Here is a 19,258-nt window from a genome sequence, read left to right on the forward strand (position 1 = left end):
AGGAATCTATGGAGAGGTAAGAGGAGGAATCTGAACTCATGGAAGGCTTTGAATGCTTGTTTGGGCACTTGAAAACATTTTAAAATATTTTTTATTGTGACCACTGTGAATTACATGTCTTTCACAGTTATATTTAAGGTGCATAGTGACAGTGAATTAGGGTCATTCCCACCACCAGTGTCCTCCCTCCACCCCTGTTCCCAGCATGCATCACATACCACCTCCCTCACTCCCTAGGCTGCTAGTGTAAGAGGTCCCCTTTTGTGTATAGCTTGTTGTAGATTGAGTTGTCTTATCATGGCACATCTCCTATCTCTGACTTAATTTCTCATTGATGTTTCTATGGAACATCTTCCATAATGAGCTTTTCTCAGATCATTCCAAAATCTTTATCTCTCCCGCTCTCTCTCTCTCTCTCTCTTTCTCTCTCTCTCTCTCACTATGTTGTATTATTCTAGGTGTGTTTGCATCATCTTCATTTAGTATAAAATTTAACTTATTTTTTTTATTTGGGACTATTTTCAGAGGATGGGTGGTTTGGATCATACCTTGCAATGCTTAGAGGATATTCCCTGTTCTGTGCTTAAGAATAAACCCTTAAGGTGCTTAGGAGGCTATATGTGTTGCTAAAATTGAACCAGGTGAGCTGTGTGCAAGCAAGTATTATTATTATTATTATCATTATTATTTATAGTAAGTCTCCATCCTAAACTTAATTTTTTTGACCTCCAAAAAGATGCCTCTCAACCTAGCTCTACTAATACCTTCTCTCACTCCCAGTCAAATAGACTGCAAATCTAGGAGTGCTCTTTCTTCCAGTAGTACACATTATGAGGAAAGGGTTTCTGAGAAAACAAATCAGGGTCTAGTGCATTGAGGAAGAAATCAAAGCAAATTATTGTGTTCATTGTAATAATGATCACAGTTATCATTTTAAGATCTGCTTATAAGAGCATGCCCAGCTATTAACCCAAAACAAAGGTGTTCCCTCACTTTCCTCTTTCCTTTAAACCTAGTCCTTTCATAGTCACCTGGATCTTATTCCACCCTCCCCCACCAGTTGAAATTGTACTGAGAAAAAGAAAAGTCAGTTTGGCTTTGGCATGTAAAGGGACCACAAGGTGAAAAGCAAACTGACTCCATGACTCCTGACTGGCTTGGTTTTAATTCTTTGCTGCTACCTGCTTCTTCAGACCTTCCATCTGGGGGAAAATAAATTCCACAAATGGGGATTTATTGTACATCTGATGAAGAAGAGAAAACAGAGACTGTTTAGCAAAATAGAAGGCAGGTTGATTCAACAGATCGGCAAGTCTGAGGCCATTTGCACCTTTGGAGAAGGTTTCCAGAGAAGCTGCTAAGAGGAGTGTCAGGTTGGGGGAAAGAGCAGATAATTCTGGTGGGAGATGAGAACAAACAGAAAAGTCTCACCTTTGAAGGTTCACATCAAGATATAAAGGACAGAGGGTGAGATGGATCAGGCTAAGGAGGTATGAGATGAAAGCAGAGGAAGTTAGACCTTGCCTTTTATTTACTGGCTGGTTGCACTATTGAGGCCACAGAATCAGGAGGTAGAGAACTTAAGAGTCATGAAGGACGCTGGCACTTAGCTGATTAAGCAGTAACCAATAATGAGCTGCTCAGATGTGTGTGTGTGTGTGTGTGTGTGTGTGTGTGTGTGTGTTGGTGTGCTGTCACTTATCTAAATGGGACCTGACAATTCCAGCATTGTTTCTCCTTCAGCTCTCATGGCCCATATGGATTCTTAATCAGATGGGATTTCTGACCAGGGGACAGAGAATAGGAGGAATAGACTGTAACAATAGTGGCTTGCTCCACCCTCTTATTCAACCAGGAGGCCAGGGCTCCAAAGGATCAAGGCCATGTGCTTACCTCTGCAATCCTAGATGGGGGCAACAAGACCAGAGGAGGGTGGGGAAAAGGGTATACATGGAATTTCTCATCTGTGGGTTCCTTTCCTCACCAAGCAGATGGACCAGCCACACCAAAGATCCCTCTACCACCCAGGATCTCTAGTTACTTGGGTTCTTTTGCAGAGTTACTTCATTCCAGAGAATGAAGGGGAAAAGGGACTATCTCAGCAGTCTACAATGTCTTAGCTGGGATGCCCTTAGCAGAGATGCAGGGGAGCTATTTCAGGAAGAGGGGTGGGACAGTGCTGAGAGTGAGCCCTCCACCTCCAGATTGTCTCCCAGTTCCCTCCCTATGGCCCTCTTTTTCTCCCCCTTTACCTTCAGCACAAAGGAACAAATGAAATTCCTAAAAGTAGACTACTCTGCCTCGTTATTTTTAGTGTTGGCTCTTATGTGTTTATCCAGCGTTTTCAGAGTTCACTTGTCCTCCCACCCATTTCTCTGCCTCCCTCTGCTGAGCTCAGGCTGGAGGGAACGTGCAGCTGGTGACCTCAGTGAAAACCTCTTGGGAGAGTCTTCTCTAGGCCCATGTTGGAGAGAAGAAAGGAAGCTGTGTCATTGACTGAGCAGAAGATAAACACGTGCATGTTGGCGAATGTGAACCCAGGAACATATCTGTATGGTGCTGAGTCAGGTCAAGATTCCAGAAATCTACATGTGTATGGAATGTCAATAAAAGGGGCAAGAGGCCAAGAAAATCAGCAGAAAGTCAGAGAGGAGAAAGGGAAGTGTGTAGAAAGAGCTAAAGCTGTGAGGGAACTGAAGGTAGTTAGGTGAGAGAGCTGGCAGTGAAGTTGGCAAGCTCAGGAAAAGAAAGAGCCCTAGTCCCCTCAGGAGTTAGGCTGAAAGTCAGCTTTTTCTTGCTACCAGCGTCAGCTGTGCTCAGAACAGCCACATGGCTTTGGAGAGGTGTCTGTTAGCTGCTCAGATTCTAGCACAGGGCTCAGTTGTTGCATGGATGCAACGCTGTTCAAAATGGTGCCAGGAATTTTTTAAAGACTAGAAATGACACAGATGAACAAAAGAGTAAATGAACTAGAAAGAAAAGAGAGAAAAGAAAAACTCCTTAGGGAGCTACAGTGATGAAAGTCCCCAAGATGTATATCATCAGCAACCTGAAAGGAAAGAAAGAAGATGAGGTTGAAGAATGGCTGAAGGTCTTCCAAACTGGGCAAAAGTCTCTCCCTAGAGTTCAAAAACCAAAGGAAGTATCACATAGATGAACCCTAAGAAATCCAAGTTAAGACATGAAATAGTCAAACTCAGGGCTGGAGTGGTGGCGCAGCAATAGGGCATTTACCTTGCACACAGCTGACCTAGGACGGAGCGAGGTTCGATTCCCCTGCATACTATATGGTCCCCCAAGCCAGGATCGATTATAGTGTGCCAACGGGTGTGGCCCAAAATAAAAAAAAAAAAGTAGTCAAACTTTTGAAAAATAAGTTAAAAGAATGTATCTTGAAAGTAGCAAGCAGAAATGGTTGCTTATCTACTGGGAGAAAACAGTGAGATGATGAGATGATGTCAGAAACCACGAAGACCTAAGAGGAGTAGCTGAACTAAGAGGAGTGGGTGTGGTAGAGGGCTGAAGCACTCCTGGCAATGCTCAGGGCTTACTCTTGACTCTGTATTTAGAGATTACTACTGGGGCTCTGCAGACCATATGAGATAAACCCATATTGGTTATGTACAAGGCAAAGGAAAGAACTGCCAAATCAAAATTCTCTGTCTGATAAAATATATCCCTTAGAAATGAAGGGGAAATGGAGACATTCTAAGCTGAAGAGAAGCCTAAAAAGTTGCAATCAGCTGTTTTGTCTTAAAGGAAAGGCTTGGTTTATGATAAATACAGGGTTTAAGGCACTGGCCTTGCACATGGCTGTCACAGGTTCAATACCTGGCACTGCGTGGCCTGTCCCATGTCTCCTGAGCATCACCAGGAGTAATTCTTAAGCAAAGAACCAGAAGTAACTCTTGCGGCCGAGCAATAGCACAGCAGTAGGCATTTGCCTTACATGCGGCTTATCCAGGATTGATCTGGGTTCAATCCTCAGGGTCTCATATGATTCCCCAAGCCAGGAGCAATTTCTGAGTGCATAGCCAGGAGTAACCCCTGAGTGTCACCGAGTGTGTGCCCCCCCCCAAAAAAAAAGGAAAAGAAAAAAAAAAGGAACTTCTGAGCACTGCCTGTTGTGGCTTAAAAATACCCCTTTCCCCAGCAAAAGAAAAAGATACAGGAAGTTCTGTAAGCTAAAAGGAAATGATAAAAGAGAGAATTTTTGGTGGTTAAAACAAATCATGTAATGATATGACTGATCTGATTCACAATTTATGAGGATAAAATATCTAAGAAAGTTATTCTATAAATGAGGGAAAGTAAATGGATATACAGTTATAATTTCTATTTGAACTGGTATAAGAACAAGGATGCTGGTAAGTTTTGTGAATTTAATGTAATATAAATGGTGAGCATTTATAAAAGCTGTATATATCCATACTAAAACATAAGAAATAATTAACAATAGAATTCTAAATATTATTCATGTATTTATTATTCTAATTATTCTCACTTTAAGCCTGGGATATAAAAATAAAGAAATTAGAGACTAATAAAAATAAAAATTAAGAGGTTGGTCTTTGGGTAAAATAATTATTACATTAAATATAAATATACAACTTAGTATACTAATATACAAATTATAAGAGATTAATACAATATATAGAAAATGACTCTATGTTCTTTTTTTAAACTTTATTTAAAGAAAATGCAACACATAGCTGACATCGTTGACTACAATACATTTGTTTCCAGATAAGTGTGAGCAAAGCTATTTAAAAAACAAAAGAAAGAAAAAGGAAGAGAAGAAAGAAGGCAAAAAGAAAAAGTACAGCAATAAGCACATTTGTGAAAATTATTGTATCTTCAATTAAGTAATTAATACAATGGCAGAAAGTTTGGTAAGCTCTTGTTAGCTGAACATTCTGTTAAATTGGTGTGTTCCGATATGGATGACAGCATCGAATAAATGAAGTTGTCCAAAATTCAAAGCACTATTACTGATACTGCAATTTTTATTTTTATTTTATTTTATTTTATTTTATTTTATTTTTTGGTTTTTGGCCCACACCCGGCAGTGCTCAGGGGTTACTCCTGGCTGGCTGCTCAGAAATAGCTCCTGGCAGGCACGGGGGACCATATGGAACACCGGGACTCGAACCAACCACCTTTGGTCCTGGATTGGCTGCTTGCAAGGCAAACGCCGCTGTGCTATCTCTCCGGGCCCGATACTGCCATTTTTAAAGGTGTGTTCTCAAATACCAGACTTCCCAGAAGGAAGATATGGGAGAGGGTGCCCACAGTTGTTCCAAAGAGCCCTGGTGATATCAGCTCCAAGACCAGAGTACCTGAAGTTTCATCAAAGGGAATGGTAGAGGGATGGTGAAACAGGATCACTAGGGAAACAGTGATTCTAGGTGATGAAGGCAGCAAGCATGACTTTGGCAGGGTGGGGACTTGGCTTGCCCTCTTCTCCCAACATGGCCAGCTTTCTGCTGTATGGCTGGTATACTCATGTTCTTTTATGACTTGGCTTACATCTCATTTGAGAAAAGAGTGGGTAGATGGTGCTGGCCTGGTTCAAACATGGTGACTATGTTTGTCTATATGTTTTCTCTTCAACAAACAAACCTCTCCAAGCAGTTCTAAAATATCCCAATAAAGGGCCCGGAGAGATAGCTCAGCGGCGTTTGCCTTGCAAGCAGCTGATCCAGGACCAAAGGTGGTTGGTTCGAATCCCGGTGTCCCATATGGTCCCCCATGCCTGCCAGGAGCTATTTCTGAGCAGACAGCCAGGTGTGGCCCAAAAACCAAAAACCAAAAAAAAAAAAAAAAAAAAAGTTTTAAAAAAATATCCCAATAAAAATAAAAATTTATTCAAATTTAGAATGTTTGCATAATTCTATATAAATCCCTTAAAACCAATAGTGAGAAAAGAAGTTCTCCTGGAGGATAAGTAAGTCTATATAAAAGATATTCCACAGGAAAGGATATTTCCACAGCACATAAGCCTGTAAAATAGCACTGGTTTATATTCCCAGACAAATGCCATGGGGAGATGCCACCTAGCATCTGTCAAACAATAAATAATCAGTCACAACTAAATTTAGTAGAGTTCAAAGCTGGCACAGATTGATCAAATGGAGGCTCTCACATATGATTAGTGATTAAAATGGACTCCAGTGGTCTCACTTTTCTAGGTATTTATCCTAGAAATAAAAAATCATGGAAAAAAAACTATATCCACCCAAACACCTATACACACAGACTTTCCTAGCAGGTTTATTTACAATAGCCCCAAAGTGGAAATAACCAAAATGTCCTAGGCAAGCCTTTAAACAAACCGGAGGTCTTCTATTCCAACCATAGAATATCATTTAGTGACCAAAGGGAATGCACTCTTTTATTACATGCAACAACTTGGGTGAATTTCAAGGATGTTGTGTTGAGCAAAATCAAATGGGCAAACAGATACCCTAATTATCAAAAGGCCTGATATTGTATGGTTCCATTTATTAACATTCTGGTCTTCATAAAGTTAGAAAGGTTTTCAGGGATAGGGTATGGAGAATAAACTTCCTGCTCTAGGATGGAATTCCTTTAAATGACAATGAGTTCTATATCTTGAGTACACTGTGGAAGAAATAAATCTTTGCTTGTGGGAAAACTCTAGAGAATGGTTAGAGTAAATTACATATGGGTTTAGTAAATATATAGTCTGAAAAAAATATCTTTAAATAGACACATAAGTATGTATCCGCATATATCATCTTTGTCTATTATTTTCTAATAATATTTTATTAATTGTTTTCAGAGTCTACCCAACTTTGTAACTGTGATTTATCAATTGCCCCTGTTACCCAACACTTCCTGTTCTTATTCAGTTTGTTTGCTCATCTGTTTGGTAGGCATTTCCATTAAGTTGAGCCTTTTTTTTTTTCTGTACTTTGAATAAAACAGTTGGAAAAAAATAAAACTGCATATCTCACAGAGTAAATTGGAAGACATTTCTCTGGGGGAATGTAGTGGGAGTAGAATTACTCAATGAGAGGGAGAATATGTGAGGTTCAACTCCCCAAGATAAGGTGAAATTGTTCCCAAGAGTGAGTACCAACTTCTACTCCCACAAATGGCTCGATTTGCATTTTCTTGATTACAAATGAGGTTGCTCATCTCTTCCTCTATTCTGTCACCATTCATGTTTTCTTCCCTGCTGGCGAAGCGTCAGATTCTTTGATTGTGTTTAACTTGCCTTACTCATTTCTGACACTTTACTCTATAACCTGAATATAAGTCGTTTGTTGGTTTTACATGTTGCAGACTTGTGTCAGATTTTCATATGCCTTTTTTCTGTGTGTGTGTGTGTGTGTGTGTGTGTGTGTGTGTGTGTGTGTGCACATCTTTTGAGGAACAAAATTTTTTTTTTTTTAATATAATTTTTATTTTGATCATAGTGGCTTACATATTGTTGACAATAATATTTTAGGTACATATTTACATAAAATCAGGGGGGATTCCCATCCCCAAATTGTCCTCCCTACTCCCCCGTTTCCGTCTTACCTCCCATTTCCTCTTCCCTCACCCCCAGGGCGGCTAGAATATGTGGTCCCCTCTGTCTCTAACCAACTACTTAGTAGTCTTGCATCAGTTTGGTCTTGATGCCTCCCTTATTTCCCCCTCTAAGTAGGGGCAGGGGTAGCTAGTTCAAGTTGCGTGGTTTTGCCTGAAAAAGAGAAAATAAATAAACCGGGGTAAGAGTTTAATACCCCGAAAATGGGCAGAATCCTTCTAGAGGTTCTCATCATCGATTTGGGAAATGAAGGAGAAAAAGAAGTTGAAACACTCCACCAGTACCAAAAGAAGTGTCAAATATCCAGTGAGGACTCCAGCTATAACGATAAGCACCACAAAAAAACAGATAAAAAATAAACCAAAACAAACTAAAAACAAACACAAACAAACAAAAAACACGCCGTGGTCTTGAAATAAGAAACATGGCGTAGCACATAACGAAAGAAAAGAAAGGAAGAGAAAGAAAAGAAAGAAAAGAAAAAAAAAAAAAGAATAATTGGGGCCAACAATTTCAATAATCACATCCAAACTGAGGAATCGACCAAAATAGCTAGGTAAATAAAAATAATAATAACAATAATAAATGAAGGTAAGATATATATATATAACCAAGGTTTTGTGTTTTTTGTATTTTTTTTTCCCTCCTGCCCTGGCACAGTAAATATTGGGGTCATTCGAAAAGGAATTCACTTGCCCTATAAGATATGGGGTTTCTCCGTCCTTGGAGTATACTGTCATGGAATCAGCTCTAGTCTTTGCTCAGGATCATTACTCTCCAGGTTGTGGTTTTTTTTTTTTTTTTTTTTGGTGTGTGGAAAGCTTCTGCTCTGTCCAGTGTGATACCGTCAGAGCTCTGTGTTTAGCAGTCCCAGTATCTGTACATATCCTGAGGTGGGACTTATGGTGAAGTCAGTCTTTGTGAATCTGGAGGTTCTGTTACCTCAGTGCCATTTTAATCCATCTTCTGTGGTTGGTGATCTTGGTCTTTGCGCTGAACCTAGGAAGGCATCTAGGATAGCGTCTTTCTTTGTTCTTCCAGAAGCCCCTTTCCGTTACAATTGTCTCTGCCGGACCTTTGGGACTGGGGATCATGCTTATTGTGCAGGTCTTAGTTCAAACCCTAGACTAGGGCTTTTTTATTGGTCCCAAGATGTATACAGTCTGGTCGTGGTTCTAGTATCCAGTCATCTGTAAATCACGATCTTGGCTTTTGGACCTACCAAAGGGTGCCACGTCTTCTGGTTTTGTCTTGTCGTTAGCTGGTGAGGTAGGCTAAACTGCTCTAAGGTCAAGTTGTTCACATTTTCCTCATTGTCGAGATATCATGTTAGAGCTGGCCCTTGTTGTTGACCCTGCAGTAATAAGGCTGTCCCAGATGGAGATTGTTTCTTACAGCTGTTGTGAGGAGCTGTGCCGTTTCTATGTCTGGGATCCAGGGTTCAAGGCTGGTTGAATGGTATCTAATCACCTGAGGTCTAAGTTGATTCCACATGACATATTTTCAAGGTAGGAGATAACCCTGTATTGTAAACAACTATGAGTTCCTATCTCTAGTAGATAAGAGCTCTTTTTTTTTTTTTTTTTTTTTTTACTATGTAAGATTTCCCCTTTATTTAGTGTGCCTTTGCAGGGGGAAGTGGTGCTCCATTATATGTCGGAGTATTTGGGGTGGACAGAGTGAGTAACAGAGATAGGTCACATACCCAAAGACGATTAAAAAAAAAAAAAAAAAAAAAAAAAAGGAAATAAAAGTGTATGTGCCCACAAATGTATATGTAAGGCAGACATTTAAATAAATAAGTTAATTAAAAAATATAAAAAAATTAAAATGAGTTAGCGAAGTTTTTAAAGGACCAATGTGGTGCAAAAGACTACTTTGCATTTGGGAGAGAACAGGTAAAGAGTTGGTGTATTACAGGTCTTATGCCTATGTTGGAAGTACAGTTTTCCCATTGTCTTTTGGATTTTTCTTGTGGTGTGTGGGTTCCCAGGCATCTTCCAATCACACCCCCTGCCCCCCTTCAGATTGGTAAAAATTTGCAGCTGGGAGGTCTTGGAAGAGTTCTTGCATTGGGGATACTATTGGACCTAAGTCCGGTTTCAAGAAACAGTCCATGTTAGGGGGAGTTGGTAGGGAGGGTCTCGCAGCATGTGTCCACAGGGGAGTTGGCTGTCTTTTCTTGCAGGAGACGATGTGTGGGTTCGGTTGGGTGTCCCCTCGCCTGGGTGCTGGGTACTGGTTCATTGGGTAGGAGGTCGATCTTGATGCCTAAAAGATTAAGGACTGAGGGTGGAGAGTTTTAATATGGTGGGAGATCTGGATGGGATTGAGGGGTGAAGGGATAGTTGGATTTCCGGGGGGGAGAAAGGGGAAGATATATGGGAGGGGTATGAAGGAAGAGAAAAGAGAAAATACCGTAGAAAGGGAGAAGAGAAAGGGGAAAAAGTAAAGAGAAGAGTAGAAGAGAAAAAGAAAAGAGAAAAAAAATAGAGAGAAGAAAGGAGAGAATAGCAAGGGAATGCTGGTTTGGTTGAATGTGTTCGATGACTAGAGCCTGTAGTTTAGGTCTGTACATCGCAGGTACTGCTTTGGTGGTCTGACTGGTCACGTGCTTCGATTCCTAAAAGAAGGTTTAACCTAGAGGTAAAGTGAATGTTAAAGAGTTTTCTCGTGGCCGTCTCATAGTGCAAGCAAGGTATGGTATCTCGTGTGGTATCCCGAGTTGCCATCTTAGTTTGTCCGCCCTTTGCATCTAAGGGCGCCTGTGGAAAGAAAAGCTGAGAGGTTATTTTTAAAATATAGTAAGGTAAAGGGATTAAAACGTAGTGTTATGGTATGTTGCCATTGCATTACGTGATTTCCCGCGGTGTTCTATACTTGTGTTCCTGTTTACGATCTCTAAGGGATTATTGTGGGCCTTTGTTGTAGGAGTCTGGTTACATACCTGTTCTCTCCATGTTGCTGTTTCTGTTGTTGCTGTTTTCTTTGTGGTATAATGTGCAGTCAAGAGTTTGCATTGTTCCTTTTTCATGTATTTTGGACACTGCTCCCACGTATATGTTGACTATTACAGTGATCGGAGTTTCTACCCTGTTAAACCCTGTTATATGATTGTTAGGTATTAGTTGTGTATAAAATATATGTTCTAGGTGTTTCAGAATAGTGCTACCATTCTGTGTTTATCTTTTGTCTTCTGGCTTACTTCGTTTAACATAACATGATCTAGGTCCATCCACGTTGCTGCAAAGTCTGTGATTGTATCATTTCTAACTGCCATGTAATATTCCATTGTGTATATGTACCACATCTTAATGATCCATTCATCCGTTGTTGGACACCTAGGTTGGTTCCAAGATTTGGCTATTATACTGAGTGCTGCGATAAATAGTGGGGTGCATATGTATTTTGGAATGAATGTCCTTCCATCTTGTGGGTATATGCCTAGGAGGGCAATTGCTGGGTCAAATGGCAGCTCAATTCTGAGTTCTTTGAGCACTCTCCAGACTTTCCTCCATAGGTGTTGGACTAGGGGACATTCCCACCAGCAGTGGATGAGAGTTCCTTTCATACCGCATCCCCGCCAACAAAGGTTGTTTCCATTATTTTTGATGTGGGCCATCCTCACTGGTGTAAGGTGGTATCTCATTGTTGTCTTGATTTGGATCTCCCTGATGATGAGTGAAGGTGAGCATGTTTTCATGTGTTTGTTGGCCATCCTTCTGTCTTCCTCAGAGAAGTGTCTATTCATTTCATCTCCCCATTTTTTTATAGCTTTGTTTGCTTTTGGGGGGCTCAGCTTTCTGAGTGCTTTGTATGTTCTAGATATCAGCCCTTTATCTGATATGTCGAGTGAAAAGATTTTTTCCCATTCTGTTAGCTGTCTTCTTGCGTTAAGCAGGGTTTCTTTTGCCATGCAGAAGCTTTTTAGTTTGATGTAGTCCCATTTGTTTATATTTGATGCTAACGTTCTTGCCATTGGTGCTCCATTCTCAAAGACCTTTTTGATATATAGGTCTTTGAGTGTTCTGCCTATTTTATTCTCAATAAACTTTATGGATTCGGGTCTGATTTCAAGGTCTTTGATCCACTTTGAGTTGATTTTTGTATAAGGAGTAAGGTATGGGTTGATTTTCACTTTCGTACATGTGGTTTGAGGAACAAAATTTTAATTCAACAGCCCAGTGGGCGAATTTATCAATATCCCCCTTGTGGCTGGTAGCACTTTTGAATTTCTTTTCCCTTTGAGAGTCAGAAAGCTGCTCTCTGTTATCTTTTTCTCTGAGCTTTAAATTTTTTTCTTTTCACAACTAAGTCCTTCATATTTTTAAAATGGATTTATGAGATGGACCAGGTGCTTCTGAGCCATTGGGGGTCAGTAATGGACTTCTCCCTCACCATTGGGTTTTCTTTTTTTGTCTTTAAATTCCCCCTTTCCTTCCAGGTCAGCGTTGCTGCTTCTTCAGTCTTTTCAAATTGGGCACTTGACCTGTTAGTAAATTTCTACTTTGTCGTTTTTCCCTTGATAGCCAGCCAGAATATAGTGGTCAAAGGAACTGACATCACCCCATCTTAAGCACCATGACAGTGCCCCCTAGGTGCTGTACAATCCTCTAATCAGGTCTTTGTTTAGAGTATAGACTTTCAATGTTTCTAGGCATTTTTCCCTCTCCTCTTCCCTCATTAGATGGACAGAAGAGCTTGAAGTGAGCATTTTTCTTTTCCAAATTACTTAGGCTCTGCTAGAGGCTCAGTAGATCAGGCTTTGGTTAACTAGTTTTGCGGGCCTGGAAGTGGATTCATTTAGGAACACATGTCAAACTAGGTCTTTGCCTCCCTGTTTCTGGAAGTCTATGAGGATCTTTCTCCATTTACTATAGGAATAGGGTGGTGCTCTAGAATTAAGTGATTTGAGATGACATCTCCAGTATTATGACAGTCTTCCATGATAGGAAGCTCTGGGGCTTTTGACTTCTCAGCCTCGTCCACAGAATTCAGCCAGTCTTCAGTTGCAGTCTAATTTTCCCAGGATGGGAGATCAATGGGAGGACTTAGCTTCTGAAAGCTTCTCCTTACTGCATAAGTCAGTAGGTCTCTATGTTTCCAGAAACAGTGCTATATTCTCTGTCCTTCTCTACCTTACAGAGTTGTTCATTTCTGCAGTTGTCAGGATAGAGGGACAGTTTTCTAGCTCTTCATGTGGAAGACCTTTGTTGACTTTTCATGCCTCGTGTGGGAGGAGAGCTTCTCTCAGTGAGTTTTGAGAAGATGGTCAATGCTTCCAGAAGTAACCTTGAAAGAAATTTTGGTCAGAAGTGGAAAAGATATTACAGGGCTTGAAGGTACTTGCCTTGCATAGTGTGCACCTGATTTGATCCCAGGAACTGCATATGGTTCTCCAAACAATACGAGAAGTGACGCCTGAGGACCGAGCTAGAAGTCCCTGAATATCATTGATGTGTCCCAGAATAACTCTTTAACCCTCACAAAATTGGGGGCAAGGCAGCAAATGACCAAGAAAATTTATTTTTGCTTTGCTCTAACCATGCTATTCTTGCCTTAACCATTTTAGCACGTGTTTGATTGTCACATGTTAAGAAGCTAAAGAAAGTACAAACAAAACCAATGATTATCCTCTTACCATTGAGCTACAGCTACATTGAGCTAGAGCTCAGATCATGGGTATGAATCATTCCCTGAGGAAGTACAAGTGTGAAATACATGTGTTTTGTAGTGCATTTTCTGCTTGCACAGATAAGATGCAATACATTGGGTGGATGTTCCACTGAACTGATGTCAAGGGGTATGAGGTCAAGCCTTGATCTGTCTGTATAAGCTTGTGAAACATCTTTGTACTGAGACACTTGTAGCAACCTGACCAACAGTGGCTTAACCAAATTGAGTTTCTTTTTTTCTCACCTAAAACTTCAGGTGCAGGAAACCAGACCACTTAGTCTTTGCATCTTCTCAACATGATGCTTGTGTATGCAGACTTGTCTTTCCTTGCTTACAAGTGAAAGCATTCATTCTGGTGTTAAATTGCTTGAGTCAATCATGAGGAAGAGAAGAGACATAGAGTTCAAGCCAGAACCCCTTGCAAGAACCCTTCCTAGAGACCAGCTCTTTTCTCCAGGGCCAAAGCTGTGAAATGGCCTCAGCAATGGTTCAGACAGTGGTTGCTGCTCAAACACAGTCAGGCTTTGTAAGTAAGAGGAGAACCTGGACACAGGCAGGTGACTTGTGTCTGTCCCGTGACTGACAGTATCTGCCTCTTTCTCTAATTGGGCCCCTTCTTGGGTTTGTTGGGATAGCAAAAAATCCAATAGAGCCACACTTCATGTACCATCACTATGTTTCATACACAAAACAAAAATTCTCACAACTTTTCCCAGAGAACAAATATATTGTTTATAAGTTTGACTAAATAGAACACTTCTGTACTTACTCTCTCTTAGTCCTCATGTCATTCTCTTTTCAGAGAACCCAAGAAGGTGGGCTTTCATGGGTACGCCTCCTCAAAGCACCCATTTCAGTGGCAGGTCAGGATTGAACAACATCAGAGGGGACCTTTATTGATTTTCTCTCCATTGTTCCTCTTCCTCAGAGTTTCTTAAATGTCTTTCCATGTGCTATTTGTTTGTTTGATTGGTTCTGGAGCCATGCCCAGTAATGCACAGGGGCTACTGAAGATTGTGTGCCCTAGGGGTCACTCCTGGCAGTGCTGGGGGACCAGATAAAATGAGGGCTCAAACCCAGGCTATGGGTAGGCAAAATATGTGCTGAGCTCATTGAGCTTTCTCTCTGGCCCCTTATATATGATTTTTCCTTTGGAATGATCCAACTTTTATTTCTAACGATAAGCCTGGAGTCATTAAAAGTCATTAGTAGACTAGAATGACTGATTCATCAGTGGGCATTCCCAAGTGATCCCAGAACCTGAGTTGCCAACCTACTATGTGCCTCTTGGAAGAAAACTGTGTGGTCTTGAGCTATATCAGCTACTATTTTACATGATGGAGGAGGGTGAGCTGAATCTGCAGAGAACACTTGAGTCAATAGAACTCGAGAATTGGAGAACATGATGAACCTGTTTTCCCCAAGCCAATTCAGCATCTGTTTTGTTTCTTTTCGCCTAGATCATGAGTCAAAATGTTTCCTTATTTCTTGGTTTTTGTTCTGGTTTGGGGGCCACACTTGGCAGTGCTCAAGGGTTATTCCCGGCTCTGCTCTCAGGGGTCATTCCTAGAGGTGCTCATGAACCATATGTGATGCCAGAGATCATACCTGGGTTGGCAATATGCAATACAAATACCCTACTTGCTGCTACCTATTATTCTAGCCACAAAAATATTTATTTGGGGCTGGTGAGGTGGCACTAGAGGTAAGGTGTCTGTCTGCCTTGCAAGCGCTAGCCAAGGAAGGACCGCGGTTCAATTCCCTGGCGTCCCATATGGTTCCCCCAAGCCAGGGGCGATTTCTGAGCGCTTAGCCAGGAGTAACCCCTGAGCATCAAACGGGTGTGGCCCAAAAATTTTATTTTTTTTGTTATTTCTTTGTATATGTGAGGCTGTGTTGGATTTTTTTATTTGTAGCCATAAGGCTCTTAAATGATAAAATTCTAGAGATATGTTTTATTTTGGAAAATTATAATATTTCAATGTTTGTTATTTTAAATGGTCTTTTACACAATATTTTTATTTTTTAAACAATATTTTAATGTCTGAACATGTGCAAGGTAGATGTATGCATATGTATATGTGTACATAATTATATATAGATCAGTTTTTTATGTTCATAGTCTTTCTAAGATGAAGATCATAAAGATTGACTAATACTAAGAATCAACTGCTCTTCCCAATTACAAATCACCTCTACAACGTTTGTGTAGACTCTAGAGGATTTTAAAGGTGAAATGCTGTTTTGGAAAGTCTTCTCTGGTTCCTTACCCAAAGACCTTGGTCCAAAGACCAGTGGGATGTGATAATCCAATGTACTTATGATGTGTTTCCTGTTTCTGGCAATTACCAAAGAAATAAAGGTAACAGCATTGTATACACTGCCTACTGTGCTGTTAAATGCTTGAGTAATGTGCTCATGAATCTCTTCCACTGCAGGGCCACGGAGCTGCTGTTGGTGAGGTGTGTCAGAGACAGTGGAAGCTTCTGAGACCAGAAGTACTTCAGGTCTGCATACTGTGAGTCACTTTCTTATGTTCTTGGAATGTCTGTTGTGTAAGTTCTGGTTCATGATGCCAAGATGATTATATCTTAAGTATATATTAAGATGTTGTGTGTTGTGTCTGCTTTAATATTTGGTAAAGAACAAATGCTAGATTTCATCAGCCACTCAAGTTTTGGTTGACGACACACATTTTCATTGTTCACTCTTGATGTATTTGTATATGATAGAAAAGAAAAATATATACCCAATCTTAATTTTTAATAAAGGGATATAATCTCTTCTATGTTGAGTCTGACTAAATAGAAATCTATTGGAATGTTTGAATTTTACTAAAACAATACAAAACAACACCAATATACATGATAAAAAAGTCAAAACCTGCCTTACTTTCTGGTGAATAGGCATCATGGTTTTACCGCCTTACTTTCTGAATCTGTCTTCCAGAATGGAAAGTAGAAGAGGATATTGTGCTTTGAGTAGATGAGGAGTTTTTTAATTCAGAAAAAATTTTCCTGGAAATTTCTGTGATAGTATAATTAAGGCAGTAGTACCCATTATAGTGAGTTTCCTGTTGTGATAGGAAGAGAATATTATTGCTTTCTTAATTTGTTTACACAGGACTCAAAAGTCATCTTATTAAATATTTAGGAAATTAGCTTTTTAGGAAAGGAAATCTACTGGTATATGAACGTGTTGGAAAAATTTCAAAATATGTTAATGGCTTCTAATAAGAGTCAGCCAAGATTCATAGGTTAAAAAAACATGGTTTCAGCCCCAGTAAATACTTTTGTTTTAGTTGTTCATAAACCTGTCATGAATATTTATTGGTTATCAACTTGACCACCTAGCTTTTAGATGAAGAGAAAATGACAGAAATAAATGCAGCCACAAACAAAACCACATTTTATAATTTATCTGCAGGGAAGTAAGCTTGGCTGATAGAAAGTGAACTCATCTTTTCATCATCCACTTCCTACATCACCATTAAGTCTAGTTTAATTAAACATTAGCAGCTCATGTGGCTAGAGCGGTGGTGCAAAGGGGTAAGGCTTCTGCCTTGCCTGTGCTAGCCTAGGACAGACCGCGATTTGATACTCCAGCGTTCCATACGGTCCCCAAGCCAGGAGCAATTTCTGGGTGCAGAGCCAGGAGTAACCCCTGAGTATCACCAGGTGTGGCCCCACAAAACAGCAACAACAACAACAACAATTACTGCGCAACCCAATTTATCTAGATGTAATAAGGAAATGGACATTAAGAATCTCAGTTCCAAATTTGATCATTGTGGGCAGGCCAGTTCTTTTAGTGATATCTGTAAAAAACAAATAAAAATATTTGAAGTGATGTGCAGCAAAAGTCCAAGCTTATCTTCCTCCTAGCCATGGCATTCCTTGTGTATTACAGAATTATATGCATCAATTGACAAAGGTAGATAGTCCCTAATGGTAGCGTACTTCCGTGTGAGGCTCTGACTGAACTACTTCTGCGTCTTGACCTCCTAAACTTGATGGTTCTTATCATGTTTGTGGTCCTCACACTTTTCTGATATTAAATTAAAGAGTAAGAGGATCTGTGTATTCTTGTCTCACAGACAGTAGAGCAGGAACATTATTCTACACAAGAACCTTCACCCTTGGTATGGAGGGGTCAAAATCAACATCCACTCTCGGCTATTGGTTCAAGTGCCCAAATTTCCCTCTTGTGCCTATGATCTTGGTGTCAAGAGAGTCTTTTCTCTAGGTTTCTTTCTCAATGGAGCTCCATCTTCTTCATCTCAGATTGTCATGGAGCTAGGAGAGGCTGCAGACTTTTGGTGCTGCAGATATGAAGCACCTGCCAGACTCAACAGAACTCAGTTTGGATGGGGAAAAAAGACACCTCTCAAATGTCTTGAAATTGGGTAGAAAACTCTCTTTGCTATTTGACAATAGCACTTGAGAGTGCTGTGGACAGGGAACAGGGTGATGGTCTTTACAGAGACCACCTGTCTTATCTGGGCCTTTTGCAAAGAATATTCTAGATTAGCAAACACAACTGCAATTCCTCAGGCTTTCTGGAATTTGTTCAATAATACTAGGCAGAGGCCAGGGAGATAGAACCCCATCAGCTTGGACACAAGTTTTGTATATAGTTGCCCCTAGTTTGATCCCCAGAACCACAGGGAATAACATTTAAGCACTGAGTCAGGAGTTGGGAGTAGCCCCTGAGCGTTGCCAGGTATGGTCACCCCAAAAATAAAAGAAATAAAAAAAGAAGTCCAGAATAAATTGCCTACTAGCAGATATTTTGGTAATAAATGAAGAAGTCACGAGTCATACACATAACATGGCCAGTCACTCCTGCGTTGAGTTAAAGAGTACTGATGAGTGAGTTCTTAGGGATCTGGGAAGCCAACCTTGCTTAAAACATTAGGATTCTGTCTATTTGGTTAAAAATGAGACAACTTTCTTTGTAGTACCCGCCTGTATAAGTGTGCTTTCATTTGTGAAAATAAAAGATGTGACAACAGTCTTTATTCCTAACCTATTAGGAAGTGGTCATAATTTTGTGAAATTAAGTACACATCCTTTACATTTATAAATAATGGGCGCTGTTTGGCTACTCGAAGGATAAACAAAATGCTGAACAGTAAACACATGCCTAAAAATACCTTTGAAGCTTTTGACCATACTTTACAAATTGAAATGATGTCTTATTAGCTAGCAGGTATTAAACTGCCAGTCTTTCTTTTTGTTTTGGCCCAGATTTTGTAGCCTTGCTGCTTCCAAGCTATTGTGCCCCCCCCCCACCATTTCACTCCCCTGACAAAGTTACTACTGAAAAAAATATCTATAAGTAAACATTTAGAGTTTTAATTTTGCTTTAAAAATTAATGTTTGGGGGCCGGAGAGATAGCATGGAGGTAAGGCGTTTACCTTTCATGCAGAAGATCATCGGTTTGAATTCCGGCATCCCATATGGTCCCCCGTGCCTGACAGGAGCAGTTTCTGAGCCTGGAGCCAGGAAAAAACCCTGAGCACTACCAGGTGTGACCCAAAAAAACACACAAAAAAAATTTATATTTGTCTCACCATGGTTGTTGTTTTTTTTTAATTTTTATTCTGAACAAAGTAAATTACGAGTCACAGTAATATTTAAGGTACATAGTGGCAATGAATCAGGGCATTCCCACCACCAGTGTTGTCCTCCCTCCACCCCTGTTTCCAGCATGTATCCCTCTCTCCTTTGCCCCCCAGATTGCTAGTGTAGCTGCTCTGCTCTGTGTATAGCTTGTTGTAGATTGGGTATTGATTCTGTTGTCATTGACTTTGGGGTTGGTGTTTAAGTCTGACAATTTTTTATTTCTACTAAATGTTCATACAACTGTTTGGTCTGGTACCATCCATTCCCTCCCTCCTTGATTTATGAGGCAGAACAAGATGAATCAAGTTATGTGGTTCTGTTTGAAAAGAAAAAAAACTAAAAGGAGTCTGTCCAGAGGTTATAAATATCAATTAAAAAGAAAAACATAACAAA

The 19,258-nt window shown here is 40.2% G+C and overlaps 1 protein-coding gene across 2 annotated transcripts in view; it reads left to right on the plus strand.

The window, feature by feature from the left end:
• The window catches only part of NCALD (neurocalcin delta), a 302,037-nt gene that overhangs the window by 123,511 nt on the left and 159,268 nt on the right, over window positions 1-19,258 (plus strand). For both annotated transcript variants that reach the window (XM_049773935.1, XM_049773937.1), the window contains exon 2: window positions 15,676-15,755. The gene's annotated coding sequence lies outside the window, so the exon portion shown is untranslated. The remainder of the gene's footprint in view (window positions 1-15,675; window positions 15,756-19,258) is intronic.

Source organism: Suncus etruscus, chromosome 5 (genome assembly GCF_024139225.1).
Source record: "Suncus etruscus isolate mSunEtr1 chromosome 5, mSunEtr1.pri.cur, whole genome shotgun sequence".
NCBI classification, from domain to species: domain Eukaryota; kingdom Metazoa; phylum Chordata; class Mammalia; order Eulipotyphla; family Soricidae; genus Suncus; species Suncus etruscus.